This window comes from Amblyomma mixtum, chromosome 3 (assembly GCF_055824585.1).
Source record: "Amblyomma mixtum isolate Tamu chromosome 3, ASM5582458v1, whole genome shotgun sequence".
NCBI lineage: Eukaryota > Metazoa > Arthropoda > Arachnida > Ixodida > Ixodidae > Amblyomma > Amblyomma mixtum.
The window spans coordinates 353933261-353950152 of NC_143014.1; positions in this window are offsets into that span (position 1 = coordinate 353933261).

Here is a 16892-nt window from a genome sequence, read left to right on the forward strand (position 1 = left end):
GTCAGGCGCAATAGCGCCAGTCCTCGGTGTGACATACCGGGACCCGCTCGGCCAGGAGCTGAGGCTGCAGTCAGCGCAAGCTTCTGCGGCTGCTGCAGCACCCCAGGTAAGCCAATCATCAGTCGAAACACTAAGCAAAGAAGGTTGCCGAGCTTTTTGAAGCAGTTTCATGGACTGAAGTTTACAATCATTTTCTGTACTGCAGCTGTATATAACGGTGCTGAATTGTACAGTTTGTAAAGCAGGGAAAGAACCAATGGATTATTTTACGTTGTCAGCAAATACGGCAATGAGGCCGAACCCGCGGATTTCGGAAGTTAGGCTCTACTTGGCGTTACCCAGAGGTGTCGGACCTCAGCCAGCATCTAGAAAAGAGAACGTCCCCACTTCAGCTGGTTCTGAAACAGCTCCTTGAAAACTTTGAAGTGTTAACAGCTAGGTTATCCACACAGGTGTGAGGGCGAGATAAGAAAGTTTGAGTGCATAAAAGGACCGCGACTGGCACAGGGAACGATTGATAGGAGATCAGCGCTCGTATTGTCTTATTGGTACTGTTTATTTCTTATTCGACATGCCCCGCCGCAGTGGCTCAGTGGTTACGGCGCTCGGCTAATGAGCCGAAAGACGCGGGTTCGACCCCGGCCGCGGCAGCCGGATTTCGATGAAGCCGAAATTCTAGACGCCCGTGTGCTTGCGATGTCAGTGCACGTTAAAGAGCCCCAGGGGGTCGAAATTTCCGAAGCCCCTCACAACGGCGTCCCTCATTGCCTGAGTTGCTTTGGGACGTTAAACCCCAATAAACCAAACCAATCTTATTCGAGCCGTTTTCCTAATAGATAACAAAAAACTATCTCAGATTTCCCTCCTCCTAAATATCAGGTCAGTGGTAACGGTCTTTCTGATGCCGCCTTGCTAGCTACAGGCGATACTCGTTGGGCGAGTGTTCGGGAAAGGAGGAGACGACGATGGGACAGGTTTCTTATATTTTTCGGAGAATTTGCTGCAGCAAGAGAAACGGCAGCTGGAAAAGGGGTAGAAGAAAATCTAGGGAGGGTGGATGAGCGGCGTTGCGGTTAGTTGGGCGCGAGGGGAAAACAGGTTAGAGAAGGTCAGTGTACCTAAAATCACAAAGAAAAAAATAACTCCTAGCATGGTGAGGGCCAGCGCTCTTCCAACAAAGAGGCTCGGCCCGGCAAAAGGCGGCTGTATGGGACTTCAAAAAGGGGGTGGAGAGGGGGGGGGGTGAAATGAGTGAAAGAATTCTGGAATGTCCGGAGGGTGCGCCATAGGCGTTGAGCACGTGAAAAGCGGCAAGGGAACGACAATGCGGAGATGTTGGAAGTGGAAACGTGGTGCTTGGGCATGAATTTCGTCAAAACGGCTCCAAACATTAGCGTAATCTCTGCGGTCGTGTGCCTCTTTGGTTGAAGCTGAGATAAATGTGTTACTATGAAAATACCGGAAATATAAAACAATCAATAAAATTAGCGGGGAAAATGCGTGTTCTTTGAGTGTTTCATATATGATACTTGTGGCGGACAAAGTAGGATGACATACGTCCAAGCAACACCATTCATCAATATAATCCATTGATTCGCTTCTAGAGCGACGAATACCCTACATTTTATACACACCAGTGTAGGCAGGTCGGTCTAAGCCATAGTCATGCGGCCCACCCGTGCGTGTCTGCGCTAGCTCGAAATGACGCGGCGCGCTACTCAGCAATGCACCTGTTATGGCTCATTGGTATTAAGGATACGCGCAAAGAAAAGGCAAAAAAAAAACTAGTGGAAATGCGACCGGGAAAAAGTTCCGATCTTTAATTTGATAAACGTGAAAATTTAAAGCAAAAACGTATGCTAGAGCCGTCGTTATAGAATACCCAAAAAGCACAGCAGGATAACAAAACAATTTGCGACATCAAAAAAACCTAGCCACCTTAGCTTCGCGGCTTCAGGAAGCAGAGCCGTTTGTTCGCTTATTATTTTTTTTTTTAAATTTAACATACATCTACATTTTCTTTTCCGTCTGCTGCTTCTTCACGCAGTAAATGCGCGGCCGCCGCGGTGGCTCAGCGGTTATGGTGCTCGGCTGCTGTCCCGAAAGACGCGGGTTCGATCCCGGCCGCGGCGGCTAGAATTTCTCCTCCAAAGAAATTCTAGAGGCCCGTGTACTGTGCGATGTCAGTGCACGTTAAAGAACCCCAGGTGGTCGAAATTTCCTGAGCCCTCCACTATGGCGTCTCTCATAGCCTTAGTTGCTTTGGGACGTTAAACCACATAAACCAAACCAAACCAGTAAATGCGCAGCAAGTTGTTCACGTCAACTGTTTATTTGCGATAAAACCAAAATCCCGTTTTACTCACATCGTTTATCTCTCAAAATGCGCCACGCAATAATTTGTGACCTAGCGGAAAAAGCGATTTATTTGTTTTTTTCTAGGGTGAGCATCCTGTGGGTGAGGCATTGTGTTCCAGATTGTGTAATACGATTCAGCGTTTCGTGCAGCATAAACTTCTTAGTTAAGTTGAGCCTATATCTTGAGACACGAATTTGAACCGGCAACCCACAATCGGGGGCTGTGGTATGCGAGGTATGCGAGAGATATGCGAGGCAGTACGTTAATTAGTGCATTATTATACCATTCCTCGAATCTAAATTTCATTTTCTTGATTGTGGCACCTGTTTCTCTCTTTCTTTTTTTCTTTGCATACCATAATTACAAAAGACGCCGCTTTTCAAAATTCGTTACCTTCGTGAATGAATCTGACCTCTGCTCACTTTCGCGCAATCAATTACATCGCACTTTTTGTTGTAATTTCGCGTCAGAGTTCGACGCTAGCGCTGTTGTTGGTGTTAAAAAATAAATAAATAAACAAGTCCGAATATTGAAAAAAGAACGGATTGAGAGAAATAACCACATATATTCCCAGGGACATCCTTTGGTGTGCCGCGGAGCGGCACTGCCAATACAGGGAAAACAGCGGACAAGTAGGGCCATCGTTGCGGGTGTAATGAGGCGGCACTGCCAATATGGGGACGACGGCGGAAATTTAGGGCCATCGTTGGAGGTGTAACTAAGTGGCATTGCCAATATGGGGAAAACATCGGACAAGTAGGGCCATCGTTGGAGGTGTAACTAAGCGGCATTGCCAATATGGGGAAAACATCGGACAAGTAGGGCCAATGTTGGAAATGGCACATTGTGGCAGTGCCAACATGGGGACAATGAAGGCAACATTGGTCCTGTATAGGGCCACACATAGCCAACAGGCTCCCAATATTGGGCCAACGGTTTGTGCTGCCCTTTTAACATCAGCGGAATATCCGCATCTGAAATATCCCTGGAGCAGGAAAATTTGTCAATCTCGGCAGCTAGAAGTATCTCTGACGAGGTTGCGCTGCCGTATCCCCCCTCTAAATTTCTGTCTGCACAGATCTGGTTTGGCGTTATATCCCCTCTGTGCATTTTGCCGTGACCCTGAATCTATCGATCATTTTTGGCTCCATTGTCGTCGTTTCACATCTTTGAGAAGAAGACTGCTGGAGTTGCCCTTAAAGCAACTTGGCCTTAGTTTGAGCAGCCCACACTTGCTATCATTTGGCGCCACCACGCTTGGGTTCAGCCACAGGTCTCTTGGTGACGCTGTTCAGAATTTCTTGCTGGAATCTCATCGACTGCCTTGCTAAAGCTTTCAGTATTTTCTTCTTTATGCTTCATTATTTTTCAAATTAATCTCTCTTCTCTCTCTCTCTCCAATCCAAACTCCTATATATATATATATATATATGTGAAGGCAATATATATATTGTTTTCTTATATATATATATATATATATATATATATATATATATGTATATATATATATATATATATATATATATATATATATATATATATATATATATATATATATATATATATATATATATAAGCAAACAAGGGAAGGGGAATGCGGGGCTCGTTATAAATATGAGAGAAGACAACAGCCACACAAGCCAACAGACACAGGCGATTTTTTTTCAATTTATTTATTTATTTGTAGTGTTAATCAGTTTAGAATATAACTGAATATGTTATCGCTTAAAAGCAGAAGAAAAAACAACCACATGCCGCCGGTAGGATCCGAACCCACGACCTCCGAATTACTCGTCCGGTGCTCTACCTCTGAGCTACAGTGACGGCTGTCAAATCTTCTGCTTTCGGGGGTATTTACGTTTACAAATAACCTAACCTTCAGAGTGTTCATCAGCTAGGTTAGGTTATTTGTAAACGTAAATACCACCGAAAGCAGAAGATTTGACAGCCGTCGCCGTAGCTCAGAGGTAGAGCACCGGACGCGTAATTCGGAGGTCGTGGGTTCGGATCCCACCGGCGGCATACGGTTGTTTTTTCTTCTGCTTTTCTATTCAATTAGCTTTAAGCGATAGCGTTTCTGTGGCTGTTGGCTTCTCTTATATACCAGGTGTCCCAGCTAAATGTAACCAAGCTTTAAAAAACACGGGGTGTCCTAGCCGTCTCAAACCAAATGAGGGTTGTTTAGAGTCGCGGGACCTAGTCTGCAGTATTTTTTTCGTTCTTCAAGGCTGACTAATCAGTTAAGCTTAATTAACAAACTTTTTAATTATTGACTTGATGAACAAAGTGTCAATGGAAAAGTTGTAGATCGCTTTGAGAAACAGCTTACTGAGACATTTGCAGCGAAGTAGTATTTACGTAAAGTAATTTTTTTACCGGCCTTTAACCATAACCCGCACAATAAGAAAAAGCGTTCTCATGACAACTGTGCCACTTCAACGTCCCAAGACGCGCCTTAAACAACAAAATCCATTTATTTCTTAAGTCCTCTCCTCGATGAGACTTTGGGTGCACATTGGGACAGAGAAGTGAGCGAGCAGCTGGTCACGTGACAACTTTCTTTTAAGGCCAATAAATGAAGCTACGTAAATCGTAACTTGACGGAAACTGCACTACCACCGGTTTTTCGAGGTGGTCTAAAACTTTTGGATCGACACTTTCTTCCTCAAGTTAATAATTAAAAAGTTAGCTAATTAAACTGAACTAATTAATTAACTTTGAAGAGCGAAAAAAATACGAAAGACTAGGCCACGCGACTATGAACAACCCTGAGGTGGTTTCACTGGACTAGGACACTTCGCCTTTTTTAAAAGTTTGGTTATATTTAGCTGGGACACCCGGCATATATATATATATATATATATATATATATATATATATATATATATATATGGTTGGTTTATGGGGTTTAACGTCCCAAAGCGGCTAAGGCTATGAGAGACGCCGTAGTGGAGGGCTCCGGAAATTTCGACCACCTGGGGTTCTTTAACGTGCACTGACATCGCACAGTACACGGGCCTCGAATTTCTCCTCCAAAGAAATTCAGCCGCCGCGGCCGGAATCGAACCCGCGTCTTTCGGGCCAGCAGCCGAGCACCATAGCCACTGAGCCACCGCGGCGGCATATATATATATATATATATATATATCTATATATATATATATATATATATATATATATATATATATATTATTCCTTATGATTATTATTTTTTCCCCTTTCTCTGCCCTTCTCGTGGTAGACTCCCCCGGTGTTGCTCTCCCGTGTGCTTTTATTTTGCCTTTACTATGTACAGGTGAATACCAACCTTTACGTCTCGATTCTTGGCCGATCCCCCAGTGTGGGTACGTGCCTCCCTGTCACAGGCTACAACAACAAGCTCGCCTAGAACGTTCGGTCACCCCGTACTCGCTCGAGGTTCGGCTGGGACTCGTCTTGAACACCCCCTATAGGAATTCAGCCATATCTCTGCCTGGAGCTTATGGTGGCCCACCAGTTGAAGTACCTGGGCACTGCCATAACCTCCGTGTCTGCGGTAAGTTTCACAAGGTAGAAATTGTTTACGCACCGGCTCCACCAAGCATATGCTGTTTGCTGCGAATGCGAGATCATTGTGGGAAAGCAATGTTCTGTACGCTTCATTCTGCGCAGGACATCGTGGGACATCAGCCGGTGGCGATGCCTGTCACCGCCACGTGGGTTGCGTCGCCGACCCGCTGCCTTCGATCGCGCTGCTCGTCTGCCGTTCCCAGCTCGGCAAGGGCACGAGTGGTAAGCACGCCTTTCCAGCAACTTGTCTCTTCTAAACGTGGCCGTAGCAAAAAATAAACGATGCAACGAATGATACGCTGACATCATAACAGGAGCCTACCACACTGCTTTGAGCTCCGCAGGAGTTATTGAGGGAACATTGGAAAGTATAGGCTCAAGCAATGCCAGACGCTCTGGCTCTGTGAGGTGCGCCAAATATGCTGATTTGTGTTTCGTGCACCGTTGTTTGCGAATTCTCTGACACCCGTGACATTCAGGAGGAGTGGAGGTAGTAGACTCAGACTCAAAAGGATCATGGCCATCTCAAATCGTCACTTTCCGTGCTGAAACCGGTAGCACAAATCTTAGCATAGCGATAGGGCAGAAACGCAGAATGTTACTGCGGTTGCAAGCTGTTTGCAGTGCTAGCGGACAGTGTTGTGGATTTACTCGGTTTAAGACTGCCGCAACTGCCTAATTATTAATCAAATATTTGATACACTTGAATGAGGAGTGAATAATTCTCTGAAGTATGCCGACCTATTTCAAGAACAATGTGCTTGCGCATATTAGAGAAATACAACGTCTTTTCTTAAAACAAAAGAAAACCGGAATGCTGTGTGCATACACAACCGACGTTGACACTTCCTGATGCTAGTGGCGCAGCTGTTATTGTAAATTATCTACACCCTCTATGCGTGAACATGATGACGTGACCGCAGGCAGCACTTCTTATCGTTGAACTGCTGTGCGAAGATGATTGTTACAATTATTTGCCGAAAGAGCGGGAGTGCCTTTAATTTTGACCGGCCTACTTCAGTATTAAGCATACAGTTTTTGTGTACCTGCATTTGGGATATAACGTGCGAAAATCTAACTTGCGAACCTGTGCCTTCTCATGAAAGTGAAAAATTACCACGAGACCAACCTTCATTATTAGTGAGCTTTACGCTAGGCGCTCTTATTCCCGCACCGCCTTTAACTAAGCGCTCAGAACAAAGAACCCATCCCCTGTGACTCTTCGTGGTATCGCATGGCGCTCTGACGCAGCAGGACGTGGTAAACCTCTGGTGCCCAAGAGATGAAATGGCGGCGAAGTAGCATCGATGCAACCTTAAACTGGCTCCCGCTAAACGAGAGCGAATTAGTCCGAGACAAACCACCGTCCGATCGTCACCATGAACACTCAAGATGAAAACGTTCGTGCATAAAATTCTCGCAGCGATAAATTCTTTTAGTCCCTTTAAGGTGCACAGTGCAGATGGGAAAGCGAATGCACTACGTGTGCAGTCTGAGAGACAGCATATCTCTAAGTCGTATTACTCCTCAATATTCTTATTCTCTCACATCAAGACCAGCCTGTGATAGCAATTTCGGCTCAAGCTGAAAGGAGTCAAACAGCAGAACAAGAAACTTGACCTGGGCATAGATTTGCACATTGAAAACCTTCGCAAGGGGTCCGTAAGGCAGTAGAGCAGTATCGGTGCTTGAATATTAGAGGTTTTTATTCTTGCTGAGACCTACTGTAGTGTACATGAATATCGGTTTATAGGACGCCGGCTGCGCACGCGCAGTGGAAGCGGCGCGGCCAGGCGGGGGTACGGCGTGTGCGCAGGGAGCACCCTGTGATCAGGTGCAGGATAAGTCACTAGGTCTCTGTGTACAAGTGTCTATAACCATGAGGTCCACTGAGAGCAAACATACGCACGCTTGCTTAAACACGAAGAAGCCGGAAGGTCGCCTCAGAATTAAACGAACCTTGGTCCATGGCTTTGCAAGTATTATCGCCGTGGACCGGTGCCTTCGAGAGCTGTTGGTCCTCAACGCGGAGTTCTCGCCCTTCAAAGAGGAACGGACGCGAGCTGCAGATGCCGACTGCGGGGACATATCCCTCAGGGGCTTTCAGGCCGAGTGCTTCCGCACTGACTGGCTGCCATACCCGCATGTGTCCAGTGATGGTACTCAATGCACGCAGCCACCGCCGCACAGCGCGAAAACCGAGAGAGTGATTGTAATCAATAACAGCAGAACGGCTGACAATTCGCTACACAATGACGCGTCCCCCTTTTTAAAGTTTTCGCTACGTAAAGAAATTAACACATATCCCTTAATAAAACAAGTTAAATTTTCTCCTCTTCCTAAATGAAATTCTTGGTAATGCGGGTTTAAGCTCGAAACTGCTTGATCTTCTATTCCAAATCCGCTTCCGCGTCTTATCCCACCGAGTGAACTCGGGCGCGTTTGCTTGAGTTCAACGCCTCAAGGAAGCGGGTTTACGTGTGTCGGTGGTGATTGCATTGGAGGTTTGCCAGGTGAAGAATTTGTGGAGTTAAGCAGAGGGACACAGGGCTAATAGCTTGATTTAAACACAAGAGGATTCTGAGCAAGTTTTGTTACCATGGGAACTCGAGCTGCACGCTCTGAGCATTCATCGAACCTCCGAGTTATTGTCCTGAGTGGTCAATTTCGCCATTAAGTCGAATCAAAGGTCCCGGCTCCAGCCTTCTTTTTTATCTCACCTCCATAAAGAGGAGGAGTCAACCAGCGCATGGGATGCCTTTTAGCCAGCTTTGGGGCGGCTTGCTGCTCTGCCACCAGCGGCGCGACAGGTAGCGATCGGCGAATGCAAAGAGTCCACGTGTACCGTATTTTCCGGTGTATAAGACGCACCCTTGTATAGGACGCACCTGCCGTATATGCAAGCTGTCACTGAAAAAGTTCCTATATAAGACGCACCCGTGTATAAGACGCACCCCAGTTTACCCAGTTAGGCTAGTGAGGCTTAATTAAACACGCTTGCGCGACTATCGCGAAATGCACCGTACCTGTGAGCAATTCTTAAGCAACTCTTAACTGCCTTCTTGATCATCCTTTTGACGTTCAGCACAAACTGGAATGCCCGGCCGACTGTCGTGCCCAAGTGGCCCGCTCTGCAGAGTCACCATTTACCTGTGTGAGCATGACAGCATCTGATCATTGTCGGCGGTGACAGACGTACACACGTACAGCACAGAAACTCGTTCGTGGCAATAGGGGGAAGACAGCAAGGCATGAAAGTGTCGAGACGCGATTAGCCAGAAACCTGAACACAGCACAGAGTAGCAAAAAGCCAATGCGAATTGCTGCCAGCCATGACAGAACCAATTATTTCACTCGATACGCAAGGTCACAACCTTTCTACCGCAGAGAGCAGTTTTAGGTTTCCACATCTAGTAACTTATGTAACCTGTCGGGATGCACGCAAACAAGTGGATGCAAAATATGTAATACACGTTATCAACTCCATAAACGCTGCCCCCACATTTTGCGATGATTAGACGCTAATCACCAAGGTAGAGAGCGCAGAATTCATGAGTGCTTCCGGAATTCTTTTGCTTCACATGCAGTTCGCTACGGGATGCTTCATTCCGCTGCATGGTCTTTCTCTTGCAATACCGGTTGGCCGACCGATACTCATAAACAGTGCCGCTGAAATCAAAAGCAACAGAGTGGTGCTTTTTCACGAGCTACTCAGTTTAGATGCTTCTTTTGCTCTGCCCAACATTCAATCGAATATGAACTATCACTATTTCGACCGTATCTTGTAGCTGCTGGTGTTTTTATGCACGTCGTATTAACGTTAGTCCGGTATACCTCTTCATAGGTTGTACATAGTGCATTTCAAATGTATACACCGTGAGTGTTCAAAGGCTGAGGGGAAAATTTGTATTTTGGTGCAACGCAATTTTCTTTTTTTGGTAGGATATGATAAGCGAACTATCGCGCAAACGAAAATATTTTACACTATAGTCCGTGCTTTACAGGTAAAATGCCAGGCACGAGATTTACTTTGCAACGTATCCCATTATCTCTCCTTTTTGTTAACTGCACTGCTCTAGCTGGTATTCATTTAACTTTGAACAACTCTGCTCAGAGAAGTCCTGGTCGACTTCGAATTCTTCGAACACACTACTCGGCACATTCTCATGCCACCTAAATGCACCTGCTAGCCTGGTCACTTAGACACACCATTCTCCTTGAGAAAAACAAACAGGCCAGTTCATAGCAAGCGAGCGGCAATTGTGAAGCCTTGTCTTAAAACTAAACGAGAATACCGTGCCCAGCTGGAGAGCATGTTACACATTTTATTGGCCAGGCCATGGTCTCTGTCTTCACGTGAGGCCGACTTCCCGCTTCCAGAGAGAGAAAAAGGGAAAGAATCAGCTCCAAGAGTGCTTGGAATGCGGCGACGGGCCCCAATTCAATATTTTTTATTTCACTAAGCTACAGTGAAATAAAAATACATTGCGGCATGCTACAGGAAGGGGAAAACCAGCGCCATGGCTTCCTCGCTATCGCGAACACCAATCCAGAGCGTGGAAGCTAGGTCACGCGGCTGACTGCACGACAGCTGACTCTGACTAGAGCAAGGGCCGGAGACCAGGTGGGCTTGAGCCTGCAACGAAGTGTCTATAGATACGTCCGACGGACCCAGTCGCTTCTCATTAAAGGAACGGCGGACGTCGGTGTAGGCTCTTGGCGATAGTCATGTCCAAAGTATGCCTGTCAAGTTGCTTACTATGCGCACTTTCCGGCAGCGCTATATTCGCTACTTTCAAGGAGCTGCAAAAATAACTTTGATCGCACATTCTTACGTCTCCGGACTCCCACAAATGACAAACATTCGCGTCTTCACGCCCTGCTGAGCGCGGTGATCACTACTGTTCGTTGCGTGCAAGTGACTGCGGCAGCTATAGGCGAAGTGACGTACGCTCGGAGCCTTCGCTTCGCACTAAATAAGCTGTATCACAATCTCTCACCTCTGTCTTTTGGTAAACGAACCAAATGACAAGGCACTGCGCTACCTGCGGTTATGCACCTACCTCTGAAGCGCAGATATACTTATTGGGTACCGACAACTCGTACCCGTCAGAGCACGCATCTGCCCGTACAGAATTAACCCCTGTCCGAACGTAATCCTTAAGAAATGTTATACTAGCTCTTCAATACCCGCTAGCAGAGCAAATAGAATGTTCATCATTAAAACATTTTATTCGACCTCACACCGCTGACAACAGGCATGTCGGATCTTAAGGAAAAAATATACAGGGCAAAAAACAGCGACAGCAGAGAAGACACAAACAACAGGACTGGCCTTCTCTGCTGTCCCTCTTTTTTGCGCTGTATATTACTTTCCTTAAGATGAGCCACCGACGAGCCTATGCGCTGATACAGCGGCGACGACCATGTCAGCGAGCCTTTCAAGAAGAATAGGTGGTCCGTCGCAGTTTACGAGAGACCAAGCGGAAAGGCGGAGGCGTGCATGATCCGCATCCGGGTCGATGATGTTCTTGGGAGACGAGGTATGCTCCGAGCCCGCAGCTACGTCTCCTCGCGGATGCTAACGAACTAGAGCTTCACGAAACGCTCATGGAGCGGAACCATCGAGGCGACGTCCGAACGGCCCCCGCTCAGCCGTCGCCACGCACGGCCAGAGGTGTGGCGTGCACTGGACTTGCACCGGAGAAAACGACTCGCCGCGAGGAAAGCCTCAACCTCCCTGCAGTGGACTTCGGCAGACGGCAGAATATCCCATTTGTCCCTTACGTTGCCATGAAAATAGTCAATTAGATTTTGCAGTTCGCATGCGGCAGCCCAACCGAAAGACGTGGTGTTTGTTATTCGTGTAGCGGCACAAGCTGTTCGCTCTTATTTGTGAAACATTCGGAAGTTGTCCGCGACATGAGTGACTTTCGACCAGCTGCAATTGGTGGAGTTGGACTATCTCGTGCCTTCGCTCAGTGATTCTGCTATGGCGAAATTACGTCGTCCGCTCGTTCCTCGCTACTAAAACCAGCGTGTATCACGTTTATATCCAAGCGTAGTGAAACATCCCCTGCGCTCGCAAAAATCGTCGAGGTCGGCGCATTCGTACGTACACCCGGTAGTGCGCGGCGAGCTCCGCAGTCACTGGCTCATGCAAACAGCAGCGGCGGCAGCGCGCGACGCCACCAGAGGTGTGTATTCGCTCGGAGCCTTACCACTCCAGCTTAATAAACCGTCTCGTAATGTGCCACCTCATTCTGGTCGTAATGTAGGCAAGCTAACAGGGGTGTTGAGGTGTCCCGGCGGTAGCAGCCAGTAGCGGCATCGTAGCGGCATCGGCGGCGCTGCTCGGAAAGCGCGGCGACCCATCCGTTGTGTTCTCTCCACTTCCAATGAAATTTTAGTTTTTTGCTCGTACCGCAGTTGTCGCACTCCATGTAGTCAGCGTTCACAAGTAACGTAACAAGAAACGCGCGGCAAATATTTCCACACACTCTCGTCCTTGCATGTGGCTTACGCAGCATGATTTGAGTCTCACGGAGTGGAGGCGAAATTCTGGAGGCCCGTGTACTGTGCAATGTCAGCGCACGTTAAAAAACCCCAGGTGGTCGAAATTTCCGGTGGTCTTCACCGCGGCGTCTCTCATAGCCTAAGTCGCTTTGGGACGTTAAACCCCTATAAACTAACCAGTTTTGCTGCAAACAGTGGTGAACTTCAGGCAGGCTCAACGATAAAGTGAAAGCAAAACGTTTGAGCTTGGTGTATGCTTAACTTCCCTACAATTTAAGCACTTTGCGGAGTATGGGCTTGCGGTCAAGAAACTTGACAACCGCATTCCTGTCGGTAGCGCTGGCTGCATAGTTGGTGAACAGCGGCTTCATGAACTTTTGTATATTGAGTTCCAGGAGAACCTTGCGATGGTCGCTGTCTATGTTGCCACAGCTTAGAACATTGAGTTATATGAGCGCTGCCACACTTCTTTCGACGCAAACGTTCAAAGGCTTTGCGAAATGCTTTCTGTGCGGAAGCACGTAGTCTACAAGATTTCGAAGACCAATCAGCAGTTTTACGAGCTCCTGACTAGGGTAGTAGAACCCGCCTCGAACTTGTTTGGCAATAAGGGCAAGGAGAGGTGTGGTGTCTTTGTGACCCTGTAGCAGTTCGACGCAGTTCGAGCAAGCCATGTTTTCCCTTGCAACCCTCACAATGAAACCTCCAACCGTAGCGACGCTGGCTTCGTCCGGACCTGTTATGCGCGGTGTCGATGTTCTGCAGTGATTTTTTACGTCGTTCACTGCCTGGTCGAGAAACTTGTTACCAGTGGCAGGCATGGTGGGTCTCTGTTGAGTTGGAAGCAGCTGCCTTGCGACGAATGATGTCGAGCTCTGAACGTTACTCTGGTCGAAGGCAGCAACAATGCCGGTCTTTAGCGTTTTTTCAAGTCCGGATATCCCGCTCTTCACATCAAGGATGTCGTTAGTACCAGAACTTCGGCGCAAGAAGCCAAACATAGGCTCTATCGGGTCCCTCGACATTGTACGTGTGAGCACGAAGCGGAACTCCAAGGTCAGTAAGTGACGAATGCACCTCATATTTGACGTGGTCGCAAAGACAAGAGCGTAGTAAGTCTCCTTGCTTAAAAAGCTTCCAGCCGGGCTTTCGTTCCTCAGGTCTCCTACGTAAGCAAGGAAATAAACCTCAAGCCATTCTAATCTTGGGTCATCTGCGTCCGTTCACTGACGGGCGTCAGCGTTATTGCAGTGGATGTGTTGTTGGCGATTGCTGACGTCCATTAGTGTGAACCACTTCTGTATAATGTGCATGAATTCAATTGTTGGTCCTGCTGAAGCAAAGTCCAGATCACTTGTATGGCCGGCCTGATCTTTGAGGTAGCTAAGCGCGGCAGATACAGGAACTGAAAACAACTGAACCGCTGATCTCACATTCATTTTTTCTAAGTTAGATGGATACACGTGCTTGCGGGTCAAGAACCTAACTGGCTTCACTGTCTAGTCTTCTGCATTTTGTAGAGACTTCTGACATACCTTGATGTGACGTGTTTTGTTTTGCCGAAGTCCTTCGCAAGGAACTGTAACGTCGCATTTTTTTATGATGGGACTTTGGTCAAAGCAAATAAAAAGCTCCGTAGAGGGATCGGCAGGGTGAAATGTCTGTATGTTCGCCATGCCTCCACACAGAATATCCACTGCCGCGACATTCACCTTGCGGTTGTCGGTCACCAGCCGGACGATGTCGAATCCTACATCGGCCGTCTTCTAGAGCTCGTGGCGTATAATTACGGCTAGTTGTTCTCCTGTATAGCCTCTGGTAAAAAAAAATACCCCACGGGAATCGTAAACCTTGCGTGAAGGCCACACAGGAAAAAGTTCAAAAGGGAGTTCGCTAGGACCTCGTCTTCTGAGCTGGGACAAATATCTTGAACTTCGGCGCCCATGTCGACATCTCCTACAAATGCATCTCTTTGCTTGTTATAGATCAGCTTCTCCCCAATCCTCATCTCGTCTACTACAAGACCGCACACTTTCGACTGAAGCGTGTCCAGAATTGCTAGTTCTGCTTCCAGGTGGCAACGACGAGGCTGTTAAACCCAACTTCTCCAGCGACTGTTCCAATATATTTCTGTAGAGTGCTTCTACATGGTAGTCGGAGGAGTCCCTCGGACCTGATATGTTCCTAAGTCTTTGCCGATAGGTGTCGAATAGCGATACACTGTCTGATTGTGGTTTCAGACCCCTGCAGTTTCTTCTTTTTTTAATTCTTCACTTGGTCTCGAAGTAGCACTGCTTTGGCACTACCGTCTTCTGCATCGGCGACAACTTCAAAAAATGCACTGACCAAGCAGCTTTTCTTCAGTTTCAGAAGCTCTTGCTTGTACGCGTCCACTGTTCTGCTCAGTCTGGCAGTTTTCGCTCTCAGGGCGTGTTCTTTTCGTCGCCACCGTTTGCGCTGGAAGAAAAAAACTCGAAGAGGGTGTTGGTGCTGTTTGTGTTTGAAATGACCTCTTAGCGTGGGCTTTGGTTTTTCGTTTCTTGTTCCTCACAGCTGTGACCGTTTCTTCGCCATGTAGCAGAGGTTCATGCGATGCGCCACTCGGTGCATTCACATCACGCTCAATGTGAAGTGCGCTGCTTCTACCATCTGTATATTGCCCGTTGGGTGCGCACCAGCATTTGATGATGTCGATAGCTCACCGGGTAGTTCAAATGGAGGGGCTGCCTTGTGTTCTGCAATCGCATTGTTGCCTTGCTCATCCTCACGCTCATCTAACACGCAAGGCACACTTGGCGAAAGCTCGCGCTTACGTTTTTCTGCTCCTCCACCTGGTTTCTCCGGAACGGCGGACTTCTCCAGGCCCGGCGTTCTAGAAATGAATACACTAGGCCCTGCACCTGGCTTCTGTAGACATCGCTTGTAGTCGTCTCGGAAAACAGATGGTTGGAAGTACAGGCTGCACACAACAGCGTAATCAGATGTTGGCACCCAGTCGTTTCGTGCTATTACTCCTATCCATTGCTCCCGCGTGGCGCTGTCGGATGCTAGCTCGTGTATTGAGACTCCGGGCTCCTTCCTTCGTTCGTTTGAGGTGCAGCGTGGGACGCAACAATAGAGCATCGCACTTTACAATACCGAACTCTTTCCAAAACGCACAATGCACAAAACTGCTTCTGATGTACCAAAAGACAGAAACAGGTGCGAGCAGCGAGCGGCAGCAGTCGTCAGACGTGTTAAACAGCTCTTCTGCTAATAAGTCCGCCGCCGTACTTTTCACAAAAGATTCCAACGTCGTTCAAAGCGTGCTTAAATAACCTATGAGGGAGCCAAGTAAATTTATTTGCGACTTATTTCCTTCCCCTCTGCGCGCTTATGTTTTTGTCTGCGTAAACAGTCGAAAACGCGCGGAAGGTGTCGTCTGCCGCAGAGACGTCGTCTGCTACAGAAACGGAACGCGCGCGCCGCGACCGCGCGGCAGTGTGCGCATGCGCGCATGTGGTGCAAGCGGCCGCCGCAGGGAGCGCTAGCTATCACCTCAAGTGGAAAGGAGGAAAAATAGATTTTGGAAAATTGCGACAAAAATAGTGCGACAAAAATAGAAAATTTTTGTCGCACACGGCAGGCATCTTTCTAGAGGAGGCAAAGGTAGAACCTTCACGTACGTAAACATCAGCAGTCTACGTCAACGGTCTACGCAGCGTACGCTCGTGTCGCTTCGTACAGTTTTAGCTACACGTACGGGACGCAAACTGTGTAGATCTGCCTAGAACTAAAAATGCGCTAGCATGTTATGCCGCGCCGTCTAGTACAGATAAGCAAAACTAATTTTGTTTAGTCGAGCTGCTTGGAGCCGAGCCAAGTCAAGCCACAGTGCGCTTGTAGCAAGACTTGCGGTCGCGCACAGTGCAGGCGGTAAATACTTTCCCCCTTGCTTGTGGCAAACGTCAAGCGATTTCAGTCCACTGCCCTGCATGTTATCTTCCGAGGGATTGCGTTCCCTCTCGTCCCGCAGCATATCTGAATCATCGCTTTTCGAGAAGCGATGGCGCGCTGGTGTCCCACTCGTGTTGACAACGTGTGTGCACGGAGCGGAAACGCGCACAGTTTTGCTTTTCCCGATGACTGTGCCGAGGGTCTCGCGATATCCCGCGGGGTTTCGAGCCCCTCGTGGTCTCGCGAGACCCTCGGCCTCTGTTGCTATGACGACTACAAAACGCTTCTCCGTCAGTTTTAGGAGCTGCTGAAACGGGCTTCTATCTGGAAAACAAAAGCAAGTACTCACCTTAAAATTCATGAAAGAGCAAGAACGGGCCAACTGAAGGCAAATACAACAGTTGACAACACGATACCACGTTGAGGGATTAGCGACAAAGCTGTATTCACTCTGAAGCGGGCGGGCAGGGCGCCGCGATCTTCCCAACGCCACGTACGCAAGCAACATGAAAACCGCAAAGCAAAGATCCGA